This window comes from Leptonychotes weddellii, chromosome 14, assembly GCF_054177405.1.
Source record: "Leptonychotes weddellii isolate Sample4059 chromosome 14, ASM5417740v2, whole genome shotgun sequence".
Classification (NCBI taxonomy): Eukaryota; Metazoa; Chordata; class Mammalia; order Carnivora; family Phocidae; genus Leptonychotes; species Leptonychotes weddellii.
This window is the reverse complement of record NC_138382.1, coordinates 6,532,870-6,551,595: the sequence shown is the minus strand read 5'-3', so window position 1 is coordinate 6,551,595 and position 18,726 is coordinate 6,532,870. Positions and strand designations below refer to the sequence as shown.

Here is an 18,726-nt window from a genome sequence, read left to right as displayed (position 1 = left end):
AAGAAGAAGAAGAAGATAGCAGGAGGGGAAGAATGAAGGGGGGGAAATCGGAGGGGGAGATGAACCATGAGAGACGATGGACTCTGAGAAACAAACTGAGGGTTCTAGAGGGGAGAGGGGTGGGGGGATGGGTTAGCCTGGTGATGGGTATTAAGGAGGGCACGTTCTGCATGGAGCACTGGGTGTTATACACAAACAATGAATCATGGAACACTACATCAAAAACTAATGATGTAATGTATGGGGATTAACATAAGAATAAAAAAATTAAAAAAAAAAAGTAGGGGGAAAAAAATAAATAAAAAGGAATTCCTGTACCCTGCCACAACCAGAAAAAAGGAAGAAGGTACTGGATCCTAAAAGGCACTCACCAACTTCTGAAACTAAGAAATTAGTTTTAACAGACACTAAGGAAATCCCAGGCAAGTCTAAAATTTCATAGACACACACACACACACACACGTACAAGTATGAAATTCATATATACCTACAGAGTTAGTTAACAAAATATCATCCGAAAAGGTAAAAGAAAAAGAGACTTAAGGTCAGCCAAAATCTACTATAAGATGATGCTGTATTTGAAGAAATATCCAAAATTCATGAATTTATGCCATTAAATCCATTTCTAAAAAAATAGGAAACAAATCCATTTGGAGAAAAAAAAAAGCATTCCTCTGGTCATTATAAAATCAGGGCTACACAAAATCATTAAATGGTTAACGCTGTTTTCTATAATTTGATCAGAAATGAAGATAATCTGAGGTTTAATAATTACTCACTGATTACTTCTACTAGGAAAGGACATTGGGCTTTGTGCTAAGTTAAACTATCATGTAGTCCTCTGCCTTCAGGAAGCTCAAAAACAATCTGGAAAGATCAAATATTTATAAACAACAATATAAATCACAATTCCCAATCAGTAGCAGGGTAAGACATTCATTAGAAGTGAACTCTTCAAGTTAGGAACCACTCTAATTTAGGAAAGATGAATTTAACTCGGGTGGGAAACATATTCTAAGCAGAATAAAGGAGGAGAGCTAAGTTATAGAGAAATGACCAGGCAGAATTGTACTGAGCCCTGATGTGTCAGACACAGTGTGGTTTGCCGATGTCCTCTGATGGAATCTTTAAAACAATCTTTTGAAGGTAGATCTTATTAGGCCTAAATTTCACAGAGTTTGAGTAATCTGCCTAAGATGAAACTACTAATCAGTAGCAGACCTGAAATTCAAACCCAGGGCTGTGCATTCTGAAGTTGATGCTCTTAACCAATTCCGCAACACCCACACACCAGCCCGGGCCAGGAAAGAGAAGCTAGAGAGCAGAGTGGTGAGTGTGAGTTTGAAAATGTACACGAGACTGTATGCTTCCTAACAGCACTCTCATGGTTTTAAGGCACTCGGTGAATATTTCTTAAATGATTCTGCAGAGTAGGCAACGTGGAAATCCTAAAATACACTGACCCGAAGAAACATAAAACTCCGGGCTACTTGAAAACATCCCAAGTACCTTCGTTTTAAAGGATTCTATTAATCCATATTTAGAGACACTTTCAGTAAAATTTTATCCAGATTATAAATTCATAAAATATTAAGAATATATTCCATGTTTTAGATTCTTCCCCTTTATATCCAACAAATACAGCAGCCTAGTATTTAGGTACTACAGTTACTGAATTTCTATATTCAAATCTCAGTTTAAGACTTCCAAGAATCTAGCACTCTTTTCATCTGAATTACACTCTTAATATTTGTATTTTTCCTTCCAACCAATAGGTACGTTGGCAGATCAGGAATACAGTTCACTCTAAAGTAAATGATTTAGATCTCCACCCCCCCAAAAAAAGCTTTTCTTCATTTAATAGAAAGCAAATTCAAATTAATGCATTGTATTCTGAGTCTCTCAATTCAGATGAAACCGCAGCATTAAATTAAAAAAAAAGAAACCATAAAGACTAAGAATGAGGAACTTCTAGGCAAAAATGCAAGAGCTAACTAATATTTCATCATACCTTTGTTTATCCTATGTCTTTTTGTTGAAGGTGAAGATAAATCCAAAGGGAACAGTTTTACAAGAAAGGTTTGTCCATGGGGACTTACCTTGTTAAGAGCAAATGACAAATGGTTTTCCCCTATAGGAAACCGACTCCTGTTTTATATAAATGTATCCTTTCAGATTTGGTACCACAAATGAGGCTGGTAAGAGCATCAGGTTGCTGCTAGAAAGTTCAGTTGTCATTTTCTTGGTCTCTCTTGGACGGATGGTTTCAAATAATCAACAGGGCTAGCGCTCAGATTGTGCATCTTTATCACAAAATAGGGTACCAAAACAAAGTTCAAGTGTGACCTCACAGATTTACTTACATAACGCACACACACGATAAAATAAGACAAAATCTTGGTAATTACTTATTCCTGCCAGTCCCCTACTATTAATCAGTAAACAACATATCCTTCCAAAAATTCAGATTAAGGAAATAAGAAGTCATAGCATAGCATGACTGCTGTTCTGCTTCTGGTTGCTGTGGAAGAAAGGGCAGTCCCTGCACATTCTCATTCTGTTGGTTCCCCTACTGAGCACCACGACACCTGTAAAGCCCAGCGGGCAAGTCTCAGCTTGTACCACCGACAGCAGCTGCCAACATTTTACTTCTGTTCTGTCTGAGTGACCTACAGGAACAAATGTTTCCGTTTTTTAAAATTAGTAATTTGCCGGGTTTTTTACAATGCTCTTTAGGATGATTAGTACCACTGTTACCCTCATCAAGAAAGCAGAGGTGCAAGCCCAGTGTGAGAATTATTTACACGAGTACATTGATTACAACATACATCACTAATACCCAGCAAGGAGAAATCCAAACATATGTAACATTCTGTTTTTTGAAAAGCCAGCAAATATGAGATTTCCCCTTAATACACAGCCTATTTATGATTTGGAAAAATATTTTCAAATGTGATTTCTATGTCATTCTAAGACAAAGCCATTGAAGAATGAACTGCATGCCAAACCTTACGGTTGGGAATAATAAAAAATTAAGATATGTCTTCAAACCTTACAGGATTATAAAACTTTAATTTGCTTTTTCTACCAAAAAATAAATAAATAAATAAGCGTGGGGAGAGGGAGCGATTGGCCCATATAATCTCTAATGTCTGTTCTAACTTAAAAATCCTGATTCTAAAATAAACCATCCTAATTATGCCTACTGGAATCCCACACACTTGTGCCATTTAGAAGCATGTGTGTCGCTCTAGTGACAAATTGTTTCCCCTCTTTAATCTCTATTCTAGCACCCTGGATGCCCCCTTTGGTCAGCTGTGCAGAGCCAGACAAACTAAAGGGGCGATGGAAGAAGGTGGTACAACAGTCCAGCAGAAACAGGGAGAGAGGCTGAAGTTGAGCCCGAGGGAGGAAGACACTTATCACAGGGGGTCTGAGGTTCCAGCTCCAGACCCAAAAGGTTAACTGCTCTGCACACAGGGTCAAGTTCTGAAATAACAATTCCTGGATAAAGCTTTTCTGTACACGGTGTTCTTCCAAATTAGAATATTAAGCTGTTTGCTCTTGGGAAGTTACTCCAGTACAGAGTAAGTGGAGTAAGTGACCAATATTACATTTTTCACACTGGAAAGGGCTTGTTTTTAAATTACGTTCTAGGACATAAATGGAGTAGTCACATTTTTAAAAAACTTCTAAACGCTAGAAGAAAATTACCAGTGCTTTTACGGACACTATACTGAATGTAAAATAATAAAATGCCAAAGAACATTATACTTTGATGCTGAGGTATCTGAACAGCACAGAAAACGTTATTACAAAAATGTTTACACTGATGTTGCATTAAATTCATAATAAAATCTTCTGTGTAAGTATGAGTGAAATTAACGTGTACTCCATCATTTGTTTTGCAAGGTTACATTTATGTTTTGTTCAAACACCGGCTGATTAAACTTTATACTGGCATTCTCTTGTATACATCACATCTTCTATCTACTTTTGGAAAGCTTAGATATATGAGAATCTAATAATTTAAATGTTATTAGAATCTATAACTCACATGTTTCTTAATGGCAGAAAGAATGAACTATAACCCTTTGAGAAAAGAAATGGTAGTTTAGTTATGGGATAAGATCATCTAATTAGCACATGACTTTGGATATTTTATGTCACTTTACCATTCTGTCTGGCTAGTAGTCACCTGTAGCAGAAATATTTTAAAAGACTGAAAATATTTTATTAAGTCATATATATTTCTATGGAACTGTTTGTCTTTTTTTTTTAAGAGGGAAGAAAACGTGGGGGGTTGTGAAGGGGAGGAGGGAAAGAACCTTAAGCAGACTCCACACCCAGCGCAGAGCCCAACTAGGGGCTCAGGCTCGATCTCACGACCCTGACACCATGACCTGAGCTGAAATCAAGAGTTGGATGCTTAACCAACTGAGCCACCCAGGTGCCCCTCTATGGCACCTTTTGGATCAGAGAGAAGTTTAGCAATTAAAGTTACATAACCAAAAAATGCAGGCCTTATTTAATGTAATGATTTTACTTCTTCATGCCTTATTCATTTAATTAAATTTAAACAACAAGAAAACATCAGCTTTTGAATAAAGAGATTTAGGTCTACATTTTGTGTTGTTTATTAAAATGCCATTAATCATTGTTTGTTATATGTATTAGTCTGCTCATTACAGAATAATTTCCAACATGAATAATGGATTTTTTTTCTTTGCTATAGACTCTAGCATTAGAAAATAAGCTTCTTTCATACCTGACCTCAGTCAGATAAAAAAACTAAGGAACCCTCCTCATTCCCTGAGGCAGTAAATCGGAAGATATTAAACTGCTTTGAATGGTGGCCTAAGTCATCAATATATCAGCTCTCACCAATGGATGTCTCTTCCTTTATATTCCATTATGTCCCATAACAGAGCTGCTAACTCTGAACCGAGTATCTTAGTAGTTGGTTCTCTTCCCTGATCAACTTACAAAATGGCTGTAACAGCTCATTCAAATTTACCTACACACAGGTTACAAGAATGATATACAAAAGATTAACACCATTTCACCCCCGAGAGGTGCATCTCACACAGCGGTCTTCCTCTGTCCTGCAAACATGAGCTGCTGTCCTTGCCCTTCCTCCCTTTTATAATGATAGGTCAGATTTCAAGTAGGAGAGCCTGGAATTATGAAGCAAAACACTTGACAAATAACTGAGAACAAACTTCCTGATTTAGAAATGTGTTTCTGAGAAGAAACAACATGAGGATTGATGAAGATCAATCACTCTCAACTATTCTGTCTTAAACAGAATGTAAGCATTGTTTCAAGCCTCCACTGAGTCTTTCTTAACGTTAAATTTAATTTTTTTTCAGAGAAACACAGAATAAGGAGGGATTCAAGTTTATTTCAATAAACAAATATTTCAAATTATATAGCTATAAGAACAAGAGAAGGTATTGTTAAATACGTGTGTTGGGCACGGGGGAGGGGTTCATTATCCTGTTCTCTCTACTTCAATGTGAGTTTTAAAAAATTCCAAAATAAGGAAGTTTTAAGAATATATACGTTTATGGTATACAGTTTTCTTTTTTTTAAGATTTTATTTATTTATTTGAGATAGAGCAAGTGAGAGAGAGAGAGTGCGCACAAGCAGGGGGAGGGGCAGAGGGAGAAGAAGCAGGCTCTCCACTGAGCAGGGAGCCCAAAGCAGAGCTCGATCCCAGGACCCTGGGATCATGATTTGAGCTGAAGGCAGATGCTTAACCGACTGAGCCACCCAGGCACCCCTGGTATACAGTTTTCCACTATATACTGTCCTCCCAACTGTAAACTGCTTTAGATACCAGATAAGCTAATAAGATCCCTGTTGAATATATCAATTTTGTATATTTTATATACTATTATATAACTTTGTAATAACAAAATAAATACAAGGCAACTCCGATGCAACATCTCAACTTAATGCTTTTCTATATACAACCTTAAGTAAAAGTTAGACCCCAAGCAATAACAAAGGTCCCACAGCCTTACTATAAACATTTTCAACAAAATATTATAAATATTTTCAACAAAGTACAAGCATTCCCTATTAGTCAAAATCACAATAAGGCAAAAATAACAACTGTTCATCCAACAAATTATCTCGCCAATCAAACTCTGATTTATCCACTTTATTTTTATCACTACTTCAGAATTCTCCACTAATTTCATCTAACTACATTTTCAGTATCTCCTTCTACCCTTTTTGTCCTTTTTGGTTCCCAAATATCATCTCTGTCATTTTTGTAGCCCTCTACAATTTGAAACCTTAAGAAATATGTTCACACAGCTGGGAATATGTAATTTTGGTCTAATACCTTATTTCTCCCTTTTATTTTTTTAATTTGAAAAAAATTTTATTGTGGAAATTTTCAGCTCACACAAAAGTGGAGAGAATAATACAATATTCCCATGATGCAGCCCCAACAATGAAACCCTGAGTCTTGAGGATTCCTAAATTAACCAAAATAATACAGGCACTAAATACAACTTGATATAAATCCTTTAATTCCTCATCCAAAAATAAAGCTAAAGGGCAACACCATAGAACTACAAGCTTACAGACAAATGTACCCAATTACCTGAGGCCTCTGTTAGCACGCTTTTGAATCAAATTTTAGATTTACCTGATTCACCCTCATTCTTACCCCATTCCCTCAGATCAAGGTGTTGTTCTGGGCATGGGGTGTCATCTCTTGGCATTCTTCCTAAGGTTTATAAACCAAAAGCTAAACTGGAACTTCCAAAGCCCAGACAGCAAAGAAAATTAACAAGAACACAACAGAAGAAACTTATATTATCCAAGAAAGAAGCTTTTATTTCAAAATTTATCAAGGGCACCAGAACTGGAGGTGAATGAAGTTTCAGGACGGCTACAATGACCTCCTCACCAATACTCTGATCTGCATCTCCAGTGCACGGTCACTTGCATTTCTATCAAAACTAATAAATGCTCAAGCAAGTCTAGCTCAATCAAAATATTAAAATGCATCACCTTCCAATTTCAGAAACAAAATCCCACTTCACTTCCAAGCCATATGGCTCTCAAACCTTTACTGAAATATAAATCCACATCCACATGAGCACTACTCATTCAACATTATTTAAAAGGTTTTAAATTTCAAAACTCGGCAGACTTCTAAAAATAAAGGAACAGATCAAATGTTGATCCAGCAGTATAATATCTTAATCTACTCTAATTGGAATGAATTACAATTTTTGTCTTTAACTACAATGAATTCAACTTCAGCATTTATGGCCTTTGGTTAACTAAAGGTAGCCTCTAAAAATCATCATAAAATGTGAAGCACTATTAAAAGTTGTTCCCCAAATCGCAAAGGTCATTCAAAGAACTTAAGTCAAACATTTCACTCAATTTTCTGTGCCTCAAGAAAACAGCACTAGAGTGGTTCCTAATACTGTTACAAGATATGTATAATGCAAAAACTAGTGAGCAAATGTCTGACCAAAGTTCTGAAACACCAAGCAAAACATACATTAAAATGACTTCCTAAAGACCTACACACACACAAACACACATATACACAAAACACAATATATAAGCTGAATTGTTTTTCTTAATATATGTACACCCTAAAAATGTAAAATGACTTTTTAAACAAAATGTTTTAAAATGTCATTTAGAAGCATGCAATATGACCTTGTTATAAAGCAAAGAATTCTAACTTTATCTGGTGACTGTGTATTAGTTTTTTCCTGGTGGGTTTTCATTATGCCACATCAAAACACATTCTGTACATTTAAAATGGTAAAGGTGATTTTAAGACCACTAGAATAGTATCTTTTCATGTGTTTTTTTATTAATGACCTTTACACCGACACTTCATTAAAACTCATCTCCGAGACTGTCATCAGACATAATCAGATGCCAATCAGCGAAAGCCTGATGTGAGAGATTATATTCTTTGGTTCTTTAAAATGTCAGCCTAAATAGGAGCAGGGGGAAAAACCTAGGTTCTATTGCAAAAAAATACATTCACAAAACAATCTACCCAAGCAAATGTAGAGAGGTGGATCTGAAACGCCATTTCCATTATCTGGCACATAAACTAGATTTTCGCAATACTCCTTTCTTTTATCCCTACCTTTCTAAAAAACTGTGCATGACCAAATCACAATATAGGCTCCTTAGAAGAATATTATTGCACATCTACTAATGCACTAAGAAATAGATATATCCAGATAGAGGCAGTCTCTAAGGAGAAAAGGATCACTGATAAATAGGAAGTAGTAAGACCCTATTCTCACAAAAGTACGTGTACTCTGTACAACACTACAGCTGAAAAGCAAAGAAAAGTGGAAGAAACACTGGATGACCTGAGTCACTTCTGTCTCCCCCTCCCCATGTCCAGAGTTCCCACATCAAACCCCACTCCCACCAAAACTTTCCAGTACAGAAAAAAAGGACTGGGTAAGCATGCAGTGCACTGGTATTTAACAATGAAAACAGGATATGATTTCTAAATGTATCTCTTCTTCCTGCCTCTCTCCAGTAACCTCCCTCACCTACCGACCCGCAACTAAAGCATGAAAGAAAGAAACAAGTGATAAACAAGGACTTTCTATAATGGTTTTGCACATTAAAGTAAATTATGTTGACTGAGACTAAAGAAGGCCAGATCCATTTTTAAGAGAGATAGTTATTACATTTGAAATTACAAAAAGCTATAAAGTGTCGGAATCTGGACACAGTTCAGACACTTGAATATGTTTATATTAATCAATAAAAAAACAATCGTTCAAAATAGTTTTAAAAGTTGTAAAAGATAATTACAATCTATTACTCTTCCATACACTTATTAGATTGGTAAAAGAGGTGAGATACAGCAGAACATAAGACTTATCTTGAACTAATGCAAAATATGCTTCTTTCCGCAGTCTGCAATGCTCTAAAATCTTGAAGTCTAGTTGCCAAATTGACATTAAAGTAAAATTTTATGAAGAGGCATACTTCTTGACCAAAAGACACAATATTTTTTCTGCCACCAAACCTGAATAAGAAGAACGATTATTTAAGTATAAACAATATTCAGGGGAAGAAAGCAGTAAGTATCACCGATGGAAAAATAGAAAAGAATACGAGCGTAGATGAGGGGAATGCTTCCCAGAGCAGGGCCCCAAAGTAATCCAAAGGCACTTGCCCAGACTCCTTGACAGGACTTTAGCTCTTTTCAAAAGCAGCTGAATAGCATGAAGAGAAGAAAAAGTCAAGGCTATAATAACTGGGGAGAAATGGTAAAAATGAGACAAAGAGAAACCTAAATTTGTATTGCTTCTGATGAGAGAGCTCACGCTATGCCCTCTCCTCCCTCCTTCCCTCTCTCCCTCCATCAAACTGCCTATCCACAGACTTGGGAAATTATGTCCCGTTTTAAATATCTCATTGGTGAGCAACAGGCAGGAGCCCCAACTGTCAGCCACTTGTCTGGCACACAGACATAGAGGAGCTGGCTCGGCAGGATCTCAAGCTGTGAGGCTCAGCTAATTCCTATGTGGGTGAGCAAACCAGGGCACTTGGCCACAGCTCCCTGTGGGGGCCACTGAAATGGTGGGACCTTCTGAGACTGTGCCGTAGGTATGGCCATTATGAACCCAGGCTCTGGGTTTTCCTTCTCTGTTGTTCTTAGCAGAAGAAAGAACAGGCGAGCAAAATGCCAGCCTCTTGGCCCATCGGACAAGGAAACACCAATTCCTGGCTCCCTGTTATTGTGTTTCCCTTTTCCCAGTGCCAATCTTGCCATGGAATCCTGGACTAGAGGGCTTGAGAGATCACACAGCCCTACTGTTTCATTTTACAGACAGAGAAACTGAGACCTGGAGGGTTGAAGTGAGCAGCCCAAGGTTTTACAGTTAGTGTTACACTGAGTCCCCCAACAGACTCGGGTTCTCTCTTCTGTCCCGTCCTTTGGCCGGCACTTCTGAAGACCTTTGTTTCTCAGTGTCATCCCCCTCTCTCCGTCCACACCCCTTCTCCATGGATCTGTCTCCTCTCACCAGCTAATGCACTTTCATTTTCAGATGAGCCACCTCACTCTTCGTTTTCCTGGGCTCAGCTCCTACCAGCCCTTCCCCATTTTTGCCTCAACAGGATCAAGAACGTCTGGTCGTCCCGACTGAGCAAAGCAAAGGCAAGCAGTACTGACTGGGTATTACAGCCTCTAATAAAAGTAGTGAGAAAGAAGTATCTAGGGATTAAGAGTCAGCAATGGGCAGACATATGTGATGTGCAAACATAGTGTTTGGGGGCTAGACGAGAGATTCAAACTAAAGTGCTTAGCCAGAGGCCAGTACCTAGCCAGGGCTAGGACGGGAGCCTCCTGGAGCAAAATCATGCTCAGGTTACATCATTAGTGGAACAAGGATACGTATTTGTTCAAGAGGGCAGTCAGACAGATAGAACCTGTAAGAAAATAACGACGGTATAACCTGGCCATCTAAGTCACATTCCCTGGCTTTTTCCCAAAAGTTCCTTTTAAAAATGGGTGTGAAATTCACTGGAAAAAAAGCAGAGGAGATGGCTGAGCTGAGAGCCTGCTACTTCATATATTGGGACTGTCTATAAAAACAATGTAAAAGGAGTCATATAATTAAACACTTAGCAGGACTGGGGAGAACGAGAACAGGTTAAGATGAGCGAGGCAGGCAGGAAAGCCATGTGCTATACAAGGCTTCAGCAAGAAAGATGACACGCGGTTTTGAGTCGTCAACTTTCAACTGGGTCGTATAAATCACATTTCCAGTTTGAGAAAGATCAGGACTAGCTAATCTAGATCACTCTAAAATGGGAAAAAAAAAAAATCATTCTCAGTCAAAATGCTTAGAAAAAAAGATATATAGCAAATTACTAGATAGCAATGTTAGACAGTTGAGCAGCCAACTGTTTCTTTAAACATCCTTGAGAGCCAAGGAAAGAGCACCAGAGATGACATTTTTCCTCTCTAATTTCACATTATGTTTTACTGCATAACATTCCAAGGTTACTTTATACCTCAAGATTGGGGTTGGCAAATTATTCCAAATTTCCTTATGGCTACAGGTATACAAGTGGTGACCTCACACATTTTTCCACCCTTAGTAAGATGATTCTCAGCAGTGCATTATAAAATTGTAGAATAAGTCCTCAATGAACTCATCTTTATACAGCTATTTATTGTCATTATATATTAATGACTACATTTTATATAAAGTCCATTAAAAAGGGCACAAAATGTTTTCAAATGAATTCATGTATAACAGATGTGAAAAGGAAAATATAAATTGGATGACGAAATGGACAATGGGAATTGTTAGAGTTTATGAAATGCTGCATTATGAGTTCTCAGGCTGAGATCCCTGGACCAGGAGATTTATCCAAATGTAGTAAAAGAATGCCATTATAATCAGGCTGCAGAGTAAAACCAAAACATAACTTTGGGCTAACATGCTATTAATCCAGTGTAATAACAAGACTGGTTATCAAGTAGTAATCCAAATTGATTCATGTCTTGGGGAGGAGATAATAGTTACTTAATGAGTATACACTACTGGGCAAAATCTTTCAAAACTTAGGGCCCACTGAGGTGATGATCAGGAACATTTTAAAAGAACTCTTAGATGGCATAAAGATTTAAAGAAGTATCTTCTCAGTAGTCTCTCATAATAAGAATCAACATGTATCAAGCATGTACCCTGTTATCAAATACTGAGCAAAGCACATTACATAAATTATTGTCAACCTTCACAAAACCCTGTAAGGCAGGTAACGTAGATCCTATTTTTCAGATGAGAAAACTGAGGCTAAGTTAAGCTCAATAACTTGTCCAAAGTCCCACAGCTAATAAGATCATCTGAAACCTGACCCTAAGGCTGTGTTCTTAGCCAATATCCTTATCCCATAACTCCATTTAAAGGACAAAACATATACCTATTTGGTACTCTAAATATATTTCCATTTTTAACTGATTTGTTTTCATTAAGTACATCCTGTACCTTGATATGAAATATAAAACTTCAAATACAAAGGTTTTAAAACAATCTCATACACTTTAAAAATCTTAATGGCAGAAACTAACTGGTAAACTGCAAGACCACAATGTAAAAGAAAAATGCCTAACGTAACAAAACTAGTGTTTAAAAAGTTATTCTCTACTGATGTTTCTAACTCTTTGTGACATTCCAACACATGAAGTACTATGTCCTATAAATGGACTTTTAAAAAATATCACATTTTGCTGATTATAGTTAAATGTGGGATAATAGTATAGATCAATCCAAAAATCTGTTATCCGGAGGAAAAAAACTTATATAACTGTATCTTTCTAATTTTCCTTGAAAAAGACACTGACTACCACTGTTTCAGTATTTGTCTTTTGGAGTATATACTGCTGAAGGAGGAAAGTCAATGATGCAAGAAGAGCCCAAGAAACTGAATTCAATGGTTCTCCTAAAAAAAAAAAAATCACACTAAACAAATATTCAGATACAGAAAACAATATCCAACCATCTGTAGTTTAGAAGTATATGGCACAGAGCAAGGCAAAGAATCTAAAACTTTTCAGGTAATAAAGCCAAATTAAATAGTCAAACAAGACTACTTCGACAGGATCAAGTGGGGACTGAATTCTCCAGACAAATTTTTAATATTATTATTGTTGTTGATTTAATTAGCCTGACAACTATTATTACCACTTATATTTTTGAGGTAGTTTTTAAAAATCATACTGTAAAAGCCTATCATCAATTATACCATATAAAAAAGTTTTAAGAATTTACAATATATCCATATATTCCAACAATACCCAATCTATGGAGTACAGAACCATACTGACAAAATAGTATGATTCTCAGGTTAACCTAAATTTTTGAAACAGAGATTGACATACTTGCATAGGAAGATGATCAATGTATATACCTAAAGGACTAATGCTGATATTCAAACTATGCCAAAGTATCAATCTTGATATTATTTTATGTTGTGCCAATATATATTATACCAGTACAGAGACAGGCTTTGGTACAAAACTGCCAATTAAGACAGTGTATTAAATGTAAACTCAATAGAAATAAGGCTATTATATGCTTGAATGCATATATAATTAACATTTTTTCTTTAAATAAAAGTTCTAATCAGTTCACGTTTCTAGTGATGATAATCTCATGTTGCAAACAGCACAGCACCCTCTGCTGCATCTGTTCTAAGATGTATAAAATTCCCACAAAAAAGGATAGAATCAAAGTAAAAATGAACCTTAGAAATCAATCAGTTGATACTCTTTTATTTACTCCAGTACATATATTTAAACATTAATGCTTAAAAACAATTTTCACTTAAAAAGACCACTAGAAATGTTAGTAACAATTGAAGTGGGTCCGGAAAATGCTTTAGTTTGAAAATATTTAAAATAATAAACAAAAACAATATCGGTTTCCAATACTTATTCAAATTAAAATAATGCTGTCAAAAAAAATTCTTTAAGGATAGCATGGCAAAAATTAGGTTGTCATGTTAACCAAATTTCACTTTATTTAAATCTTCCTTGGCTTTTTGCTTCAGATAATTTTGATTTGATTGTGTAAAGTGCTTATATAACTTATACAGCTTGAAAATAGAATGATAATCAGAAATAAAAGTATGTTAATCACATTATGGATCTTAATTTGAATAGTTCAAAACTTCTACTTAAAGAAAGAAACTTCCTAGGAAAATAATTACCTCCAAAAGTATATTTTACTAAGGACAAAAGCAAAGAACTGCTTCAGACAGCCCTTTTGTGAACCACTGGAAGTCCCAACACAAAGCACTAGAAATGAAAGTGACACCTGATTAAAGCAACCACCTGTCCCTAACAAGCTAGATTTAGTCAAATCCACTTAATGTTGGATTTCCAAAATATGGGAACACTATGCACCTGTGAACAGAGAGGAATGTAAAATCTGTTTTGCCGTGGCCACTGGGAATCTACGCCCAACAGTTAAAGGCAAATGATTCCATTAGGGAAACTAAGTTGTTTTGTTTTTTTTCTTTTAAGTAACTGGAAGTAGAGCATTTTTGTCTAATGTTCAGGATCAAAACAAACAAACAACTAGCAGACTCATTTTAATTTAAAGGTTTACTTCCTTGAAGACTCTTCACAGTTTAAAAGCTTACTTCTTTGGTATTCTCATTTCTTGTAACCCAGTTGCACTATATATGCCAAGAACAAAGTACCACTCCCATTAGCCTGTGCAGGAAAGATGTGTTGTTTTTTTTTAACTCTTCTCATACACATGATGCTACATTCACCCTTTTAAACACACACACACACACACACTCTCTCTCTCTCTCTTACACTTTAAAAATTTGAACAGCAAAATCATACTCCATCTACTAATTTCTTCATTTGGAAGTTTAGAGAAAAGCACTCACAACATCAGCTTTCTCAAGAATAAACAATGTTACCAAAAAGTAACATATCATCATTTACATAATACATTGACTCTATCTTGACTAATGATTTATTCATTTTTTTAACCGCTAATTTTTTAATGGTAAAAAGTTAACCACATTGAATTTGTTTAGGGTACACAATATTTGTTTAGAGTTAAAGGGTGTTAAATTTATAAACCATAAACCTTTTGAGTACCTGAATACAGGATTATCTGAATACTAGAGAAATACTGTTATTTTTTAAATTAGGCATAACTACCACATATAATGAAAACATTGTGGAATGATGCACTTTAGGAATGCATTTTAGTGTACCATCTTATGCATACAAATGTACTACATAAATATGCCTACACCATTTAATGAAATTCATAGGCAAAACAATCTCAAAAGCTTGAGATAGGCATTATGACATACAATGAATCACAGATATTTAGCTATTCAAAACAAGTTTTAAGTAACTCCTACTTAATACTTTTTGTTTTAAAGCACGGTCACTTTCACAGATTTTAATTAGTCTAAAAACTGAGAACACAGGAGAATGCCAATACATAATATAGTTCTTCCTAGGAAAAATATCACAGAAAGAAGAAACTAAATGCTAAGTATTCACCCTCGTGTTAAATTTTAAAATTTATCATTACGTCAGTATTTCCAGTGACTATTTACTCAATCCATATGAATAACACTGACATACTTGAGCCCAAAGCACCTCTTTTATACAGCAACTTTTATACCACCTATGTGCTTTTAAAAATGGGTAAGAGAATTCAATTTAAGTTCTGCTCTCAGATCAACTTGTGACTGAAAAATCTAAATTATCTAAATTATGGATAACTGTAATGAGTGAAATGCCTCAAAAAAGTTCTTGGACACTGCAAATAAAAATATTAAACCATAACATTAAAGCATATAATCTACTCAGCTGAAAACCTATTATGTAAATGGCATAAGGTCTGAAACTGTCTCAAGACAGCAAAACTCCTATTAACTTCAGAGACAGTTTATAGGACCCAGGAGCTTCACCATCCAAAAGTGTTCAGGCATTTGACACTCATCTGAACAGAAAAAAAAAATACAAGTTAGTATTAGAGATTTGCATGGAACCCAGGTTGGGGAATAAATATAAAGAAATTTGAGTGCTCTGAGAAAGACTTCTTTCATCCTCAGTTAAAACAGCAATCACAAGGCAATGAATTGAAAGAGGAAAAGTTTTTTGAAAACCCCAACTCTTATTTTACAAAATACTAGCCTTAATGGTGTTACAATTACCCAACCTGCTCATTGACAATCTCAAGAATAATTAATACTGTCACATTATTCACAGGCTTCTCTGTTAGGTAAATCAATATGTGTTTGCTGTGAGAAAGAAGACTGTTTAAATACGTATTTTAAAATCCCAAATTGGAAACTTCAATATGTACAAATAAAATAGCACACTCTATCTGTTTTAGCACACGTTCATTATCAAACTCTTTACCAATAAGCTACTAATTAAATGTGAGGCTGAAAAATGAACAAATTTACAGGATCTGTAAAATTGGGTTACCTCTAGCCAAGAGCCCTACTACTTGAGGACTGCTAAGTATTCAAATCTACAGAGAAAAATAGATTTTTAAAAGACAGACTTAAAAAGAAAAAAGTTCTCTCTCGTCAGCACGTTTAAGTCACTGTCCAAAGAAAACCAGAAAGTAAACAAAAAAGAATATGTTAAGTACACACATGCCTAGATCTGAACAACCACAAAGAAAGTGAAATATACACACGTTTCAAGTTGAGAAGCTTCATACATTCTTTATGAACAACTTGACTTCAATTTCAACTCTCAAAGGAAAAGGAACAGAGAAGATGAAGAAAAAAAAAAACTCTTTAAAGTACTACAGCTGTCACAAATAACATTGTAAACTGAGTTCTCACAAAGCTTCCCTATGCCCTTTCCCTATTTATCACACACAAAGTCTCCTAACCACAATGAAAACTGTTAACACTCCACTGTGGGGAAGGAGGTTCATCAAAGTGAAATGGAACCTCACTACTACCCCTCCCATCTCCACATGAAGGATAAAGCACTGTCAATAACTACTAACCCAAGTATCACAGATGCCCTGCATCTGGTTTAAATCACAAGCACACACACGCGCGCGCGCACACACAAACACACACACACACACCCCAAAAAAGAAAGAGAGAGGAGAGAGACTTGTTTTAAAAATCTCTTTTCCTTTGCAGCAAAGAGTTCAGCGAAGAGGCCCCTGGTTTCAATGTGTGTGCAAGGGGTGTGGGGGGAAAAGAAAGGGGGGGGGGAGGGAAGAGTGCTGAATGGATATTAAGACTGTTTGCAGCACAAAGAAAACACAGTTTTAAAAGAAAAAAGAAACCGTGCAGCTGATGATGGCAAAAGCAGAGCAGCCCATTTAGCACAAGGCAAAGAGGGGCAAAAATGAAAGGAATAGGCGGTGGGAAAAGTTCACCGTTGTACGAGGATAAAAATAACAAAACCCGTAACAAGGCCCCACAAGTGCACAACAACAACAAGACACCACCTCTTGGGTCCCCCCGGCACGCTGCTGTCTATTTCGGTTTGGGGAGAAGCAGCAAACCAGCAGCTTTGGAAAAGAAGAAAATTAAAGGAAGAAAGAAAGCAAGCCTCATCTCTTCACCTGACCCTCCTCCTCTGAGCCAGACCTAGGGGAGAGCTCCACCATCCGCGTCGGGCAACTGTGGCTCCCTCTCCCGCTCGGCTCGCAGCCCCCAGCGCTCCCGCTCCATCCCTGAAGCGCGGCCGCCGAGGGCCGGGGCGGCGCGGCGCCCACACCCCCGAGCCAGCCGCGGCGCGCTCGGTCCATTGTAAACAAGCCGGGGCACGGAGCCCCTCGGCCGCGACGCCGCAGCGGCAGCCCCCGGTGTCAGGAGTGAGACCCCCGCACAGCCACACTCGGCTCGCGCACACGGACACACACACGCACGGACACACGCGTTCACACGCAGCCACACGCTCCCACACACATGTAGAGACCGAAGAATATTCACCTTGGCTGTGGATTATTGTGGTGTTGTTGGTGGGTGATGGAGATGGTGGTGGTGGGGAGGAGGAGGAGGAAGAGGAGGAGGAGGAGGAGAGGAGTAGTTGTTGTTGATGGGTAACAGTCGCCAGGACTACGGTGACTATGGCGCTTGATTCACAAGGCAACGGTTGCTATAACTCACAAAAGAGAGAGAGAGGGAGAGAGAGAGAGGGAGCGAGAGGGAGAGGGAGACACTCGCACGGGGAGGGGTGGGGAGGGAAGAGGGGAGGAGGCGGGCCCGGCGAGCCGCCGGAAGGGGCGGGCTCGGCACCGTGACGGACAGCCCCGAACCCGGGCCGGGGCGGAGGGGGGCGGGGGCGCGGGGAGTGCGAGGCGGGGTTCCGAGGAAGGGCTCCGAGGAGCTGCGCTTAGGTTTGGCAGGGGCTGGGGTCACCCAAGAGTCCTCTCGGAGGTACGCTTGCTACCCGCGCTAACGAGGCAGCAGGGGGAGTGCAGGGGCGTGGTGCGAGGGGTACTGTCTGCGAGGCGACAGCTGCCAGTCCCGGCAGCCAGCTTTGTGCAAAGAAGCCCCAGAGCCGCGAAAGGGTAACGAGTAACCCGGGAGAGGGGGTGTTGAGGGCGATTCCAGACACTCTGTGGGGAGACCAGCTACGGCGGGGAAAGAACCACTTTCAAGAGCGGTCTCCTCCCCCGCTCCTGGCCTGAAACATCATTTCCGGGGCGGGGCGGGCGGAGGGTCCCGGATGTGCCGCTGCTCGCTCGCTTTTTTTTTTTTTTTTTCTTTTTCCTTTTTTTTTTTTTTCTTCTTCGTTTCTGAGGCTCCGGCGGTGTTCGCAGTTGCGTCAGCCTCCTGGCTTCTAGCATGCCTGGGCGCTTCAGAGCTCCGGGGCTCGCGCCGGACTGGAGGGTCCGAGCCGCCTGCGCCCTCCTGCTCGCGGCGCTCCGGCCGGCTCCCGCCTCCTGCGGCCGGGACTCGGAGGAGCGCGGGCGGCGGGGTGTGAGCGAGCTGCCTCCGCCGCCATCTTAGAGCAAGCGAGCCCGGGGGCGTGTGGGGGCCGCGCGCCGCGTCCCGCTGTCCAGCCGCGGCGTGGCGCGCGGGCGGCGGGGGCCGAGCTCGTCCGGCCCCGGCTGCGGAGCGAGAGGCGAGATGCTTCCTCCCTGCCTGCGGGGCGGGCGGCTGTCCTCGCCGGAGGGCGAGAGAATGCATGGCTGTCCCCCTCGGCGGAAGGCGCTGAG

At 38.9% G+C, this 18,726-nt stretch overlaps 1 protein-coding gene and 1 long non-coding RNA gene across 5 annotated transcripts in view; one reads left to right on the top strand and one right to left on the bottom strand.

Moving 5' to 3' along the window:
* The window catches only part of RFX3 (regulatory factor X3), a 281,571-nt gene extending 263,816 nt beyond the window's left edge, over nucleotides 1-17,755 (bottom strand). For 3 of the 4 annotated variants that reach the window (XM_081802790.1, XM_006739897.3, XM_081802792.1), the window contains exon 1: nucleotides 17,495-17,754. The gene's annotated coding sequence lies outside the window, so the exon portion shown is untranslated. Of the gene's footprint in view, nucleotides 1-17,494 lie in introns of all 4 variants that reach the window. The other variant, XM_081802793.1, reaches the window with a different exon arrangement.
* Nucleotides 17,756-17,860: 105 nt separating this feature from the next.
* The window catches only part of LOC115943138 (uncharacterized), a 29,775-nt gene continuing 28,909 nt past the window's right edge, over nucleotides 17,861-18,726 (top strand). The window contains exon 1 of the long non-coding RNA XR_014139920.1: nucleotides 17,861-17,941. This is a non-coding gene — a long non-coding RNA (uncharacterized LOC115943138). The remainder of the gene's footprint in view (nucleotides 17,942-18,726) is intronic.